The 5,688-nt window shown below is 36.9% G+C and overlaps 1 long non-coding RNA gene across 1 annotated transcript; it reads right to left on the bottom strand.

Annotated features, from left to right (window-relative positions):
- Positions 1-665: 665 nt before the first annotated feature.
- On the bottom strand, positions 666-3,089 carry LOC126607034 (uncharacterized). Its single transcript, XR_007617480.1, has 3 exons — positions 2,743-3,089; positions 1,546-1,622; positions 666-1,352 (listed from the first exon to the last, which is right to left on the bottom strand). It is a non-coding gene; the product is annotated as an uncharacterized LOC126607034 (long non-coding RNA).
- Between the last annotated feature and the right edge of the window lie 2,599 nt (positions 3,090-5,688).

The following is a 5,688-nucleotide window of genomic DNA, read 5'->3' as shown; positions in this document are numbered from 1 at the left end:
TTAGGGATGCCAATCTAAATATGATCACTCAATAAATATGACAAGAATTATTAGTTTGAATCGTTATAAATATGACAAGAATTGACCCGAATAGTGTTATGCATGGGAATTCATAGTCCAGATTGATAATAACATGCTGCCACATTGTTTGGAAAGGTAAAGTTTTCCCATAAGATAGATTCAAGGTTCTTGTAAACTTTTATGGTTCATTTCGTTCTTATAATTAGTTTGGGTTGAATAATTCATTATTTTCAATGTACGTTGAATGAAGAAAAATAATAAAACAATATTTAACTTGAAGATAAAGATGAATTATTACTCAGAAAGAAAACTTATCACGCATGTTAGTCCCTTACGAAATGTTATGATTAAAAGATTAACATTTCTTCATGTTTAACCCATTCTAATGTGTCAAAATGAATTTTTTTTTGCCTCTATATTCACACCCCAGTTGGTAAATTTGCATAGTAGACACCAATACATATGTTTAAAATACTATATGATGGACTTTATTTTTCAAATCAAGCGTACTACCACATATTACATATAAAGACACACGTATGTGCATACTTTTCGCGTTTAATGCACATATTTTCACTTTTTAATAATACGCATGAAATTAATGTTATATTTGTATCTTTAACCTATTGTTGAGAAAATGAAACTAAATTAAAATTAAAGTTTTATATAATTAATGACCAAACATTTCATCGTATTTTGTTAAAAAAAAATCCGAGTGATACATGTACGTATTTTTCACGCATTATTCCTTGAGCTATGTCAATAATCCGATCCATCTAATCTTAAATACCAAACGAACCCTTAAATATGACAATCATTCCATGGTAAACCCTAAAAATGGGTTTAGATGACCCATAAAATATTAACAAGTTTGGTACCCATCGGTGATTGAGATAATCAGTGGCACCCAACTTCTGTTTGTGCTTTTCTGTAAAGCGGTAGGCAAACAACCCTACTTCTGTTTTATGCTTTGGCTCCACTTAACACACATTTATCCTAATTAATCACTTCAACCAAACTAAAAGTTCATAAGCAGCTTAGCTGAATCCTTCCGTTCACCTCACCCGTGACACACAGAAACACTATCCCGTGAATTCCCATCTGCCACGTGTCACGCTCTGGCTCCTTCCCTCCATGTAGAACTTTGTCAGCAAAATGAACATACTATCAGCAGTAATTAAGAACCAAACCCCAGCCAGGGAGAAGGTATTTAAGCCACTTGATACCTTTAATGTAATGGTACCAATAAAACCAGCTTTCTCAGTGACTGGAAGTTTCAGTGAATTTAAGGCCTCTGCCTTCAATTTCAAATCTTTGAGAGCAACCATCACCTGTTAATTTGAGGACATATAAGAGTATCAGCGAGTCACTATAAACCATTGCACTTGAGTACATGTTGCCAATACGGCAAGCATGTTGCTTATAAGTTTCACAAACATTACGGTAAAATGTAGTAATCTTAGAACTTAGGCAGGAAGGACGAGAAAATACAGAGAACATGACCACTTAAGTCATAAAACAAACCTTTCCAGACACTGATTCTTAAAGCTTCAGCTGAGATGGACATATTCCCCCAAATATCTTCTAAGCAAATGCAGAACCTACCAATAAAACATTATAAGTTGTCATTTCATCTAAAGCTACTAGATACGAACAAGCATGCATGTCCGTTAATGTTTAAACGTAATCCTTTTTTCATACAGTAAACGGAACTTTATTATAGAGAAAGAACAACTAAATGCATGAACAAGATTTTCATCTCATCTACCAGAGACTTTGGAATACAATCTCTTTGAGACCATAGCGGTTGGAAGTGGTTTCCTTATGGGATAGGGTCAGATTTGGGACTTCTCATACCCTATGGTTTCAAATGATTTCACAGATACCCCTTTCTTCAGCTGAGTATGAACTGGAAAGCTGTTGTTTCTTAGGCAGTCCTAGAATTTCTTGGCCTAGTTAAGTCTGGTTTATAAATAGTATCTCTGATAGCTGAACCAATTGAACATTGTAGGAGTTATGCAGGTCATCCGAAATTATAATTTTGCTTCGTTATAAATGATGAAAAACCTTCATAATATATCATCTTCATTCTTCAGTCTCAATTAGAATCAGACAATGATTTTATGCTCAAAAAAATCCAGTTTTAGATTCTAAGTTTCCGACCCTTCTGTTCCATCGACTTTCAATATTCTGACTCTAGCAACTTATATATTTTCTATACACACACATACACAAAGAGATGGATAGAGAGAGTAATGCTCTTTAACCAAACTATAAAAAGCCGAGTTGCGAGTATGTGACACTCGAAACATAAAATGCTCAACCCATTGTCACAGTTAGCGAGCACTAATCATCAAAATTCTCCACATGTACACACTAGTGTATGTTAACCAGAAGAACAATCACTTCCTATTACAGTCCACAAGGTTTAAACATTCTAAACAAGCCGGTGCTTCACCGTAACGTCGGCAAATTCACATAGCGATCACTTTCAAGTGGAATAAGTGGAATAATACTGAGCTCTATACATAATATCACCAGAAAAACAGAAAAAATCACAGACACAATTATTCCAATCCAACAAAGCCAGTAACCAAAGGGCTTTAACCAAATTTCAACAATTAAGCAAGCTAAACCGATCAAACAGATTCAACAGAGCGCTTATACAATCAAATTCATGTGTAAACCATAAAATAGGGAAGAAAGAACGAAGAGCCTTACGTGTACTTCAAACATGGTGGCGAATCGAACCGCCGGTTATCGGACACGATCAGCCTGGAGATCACGACCTGAAGAATGCGCAAACGGCGTGTTATCGGCGCTCGAGCACTGCCATAGAAGTCGGTCAAATTAGGATTTGCAAGCTCAAACCCTCGGAGAGAGAGAGAGAGGAGGAGGAGGAGAGAGAAACAGAGAGAATCGAGCGGTTTGAAATTTGAGAGGACCAAATGGGGACAATCTTATGTAGGAACCAGAAGCGGAAACCAGTCCGGCCGTGTGAAGCAATGCCGGTCGTGGTACTGCCTTAAGGTTTTTTTTTTCTTTCCGGATTTTATGTTTTTTTTTTTTTTTTTTAATTTATTTTCTGAATTTACTCAGTGCGTCGTACGACAAGTTCAGGTGCGTTTTGGTCTTGTCATTTTGTTACGATAATTATTATCTGCTCCCATTTTTTGAAATATTCTGAAAAATAAAATAAATGATCGTATTGTTATGGTCAATATTTAACTAAGGGGTGCGGCATAGAAAAAAAAAAGAGTGGAGAGTAGGCTTGAGGAATTGTGTGTTAATTCTTAGTTCTTGTGCCTTTATTTATAGTAATAAGGAGGAGAGAAACTTGCTATCCAAGTAATACAAAGTCTATTAGGAAAAATCTTCTAAATCCTAAAGGATTCCTATTCTATCTTTATTTAGGATTTATACAATCACAATGTTGATAAGAACATATGTCACAACACTCCTTTTGAGTGTGCAAACACTCGAGTAGATGGCGCATCAAATCTTCAGGCAAATGTAGAAGCAGTTGATGAAGGCGTCTCGTCTAGTTGGCACAAGTAGTGAATGCGAGTCTCAAACGAACAGAAGAACGCATGGGTAGTAAAACTCACAAAACCTCGCTATGGCAAAACTCAAGGTGGGAGAAAACCCATAGGCTAAGGAAAAAAGTGTGAAGTTGCATTAAGTCAAAACTATACGTCTTCTAGACGCAAGTAGAAGAACTCACAATGGTATGACCAGCCTAAGATGAGTGCCTCATCAAAACCTAGTTAGGTAGCAAAAATCCAGTGGGAAAAATGCTCCTAATCGTAAGGAAAAAGAATACATTAAGGTCAAGTGAGTATACTTCTAAATACTCTCCTTGAGTTTGACAAAACTTCCAAATGAAACTACAAGCATTGCAAACGAGAAAGTTACGCATACCAATTCCTCGGACAAGCTTCTAGAAGGTAGACTTCTGTAGTGACGTCGTGTAGAGGTTGGCAAGGCTGTAAGGGATTGGACTGCTTGACTTCAATCATCTGATGCTCATGCTGATGTAAACACAATATGCTTGATGTTGACTTGTTGAATGTATCATGATCTGATCGATACATACGGTGTTGTCTTCATGGATAGTTGTTGGGATTCAACGATGAATGAAAAACGCAAGGATTTTGAATATGCTAAACAAGAGTTGTCGACTATATCTCTCACGTGATAAGATACAGTGAGTCTTGGAATGATTCAAAGGTTTCATAACAAAAGGTTTATCTGGTTGACCTCCAAGATATTGTAGTGTTCCTTAATGGTAAAGACATAACCATTTAGGAACGTACCTTTGTGCGGTCAGACGGATAGATAGTCCCATTCAACGAATCCCACAACGTACAAATCATTCCGAAGATCAAGAGGGTGTGATATATTCTGAGATGCATAGGGATAGATAAGCTCAAATTCGTAGTAGTGGAAAAACGTCTTTAGCACCAAATTTGGTGGTGGTGTGTAGGCCTATTGCTACTTTATGTCAAGAGATTATTAGCATATAAGATGTCCGATTCTAGTACATTAAGCTAAGTACAACAAATGCCAATGGTACTTAAATATGGTTGCCTCACGTTCCAATATGGAACCTTATGCTCCATACCCTCCATAAAGGTCTCATTTGCATCTAGCATATAGACGATCAAGCTATACTCGGACGTAACACCTTCTAGGTCTAGTTCGAGTGGTGGACCATAATACCAATAGAACTAGCTTGAAACTTCAGGTCGAGGTAATGTCGAGTTTTCCCAAGATCATGCATCTTAAAGTCTGACATGCGAGTTAATTTTCTCAACTCTAGCAATTTCGGATTTTGTACACGCAGAGGCATATATCCCTAACTGATTAAATATTCACTTAGACAGGTATACCACATCCGCCCGGATAGTTCTACATCTATAAAGTGAAGTCCTCATTAGAATCAAGAGGGTGTTCTTGTGGTCTAGAACTATTTGAATCAGTACATGTAAGTCATTTGGAAACTCCATGCAAGGTTCGTATCAGGATCCCAGATATAATACAACCACATTTGTAATGCTGCAATCAATCACATGGCGTATGAGAGAAACCTGGCACCACAAAGCGTCATATCACACTATTTCATTCATCATAAATTGATTATTCTAGTTGCCAATCAGTTATACGTTGATACTAATCAACGAAATGCGGTTCGTTATCGTCGCTTTTCATTTATGTCGGTAGTTACCATATAAATGAAACATATGATAATTTCATTCTAATTTCATATCTCATCCAAACTAGTATACAGGACCAAGAACTTTAAATCTCGGGAGTAATCCGGATTTAATCTAATGAGATGAAAAGGATTAAGACAGTGATTGAGGGGTGGATTTGTTTATGCCATGTTCCTCCAATTTTAGGGAAGTGAATCCTTGAACATGAGTGATCTGCCATGCTTCTGGTGTAAGGTAGATTGATTGGCTAGCTGCCAATGTATAAGGGTCGGCCACATTAGTGGCGTTCCTGCTTTCATGATGAAGGTTCGTCGTACATTTGGTACATTTATCTTTGTAGGCATATTTGCAGCTGGTATATGTGATCTTGTCACTTTTTACTAGATCAGAGGAAGTGTCTGGTTATGCTCTGACGATCTAGATTAGGATTAAGATGTGACATATATAGTGG

The sequence above is a fragment of the Malus sylvestris genome, chromosome 16, assembly GCF_916048215.2.
Source record: "Malus sylvestris chromosome 16, drMalSylv7.2, whole genome shotgun sequence".
NCBI lineage: Eukaryota > Viridiplantae > Streptophyta > Magnoliopsida > Rosales > Rosaceae > Malus > Malus sylvestris.
Note: the sequence above shows the minus strand (reverse complement) of the source record. Positions and strands in the feature narration are given on the sequence as shown.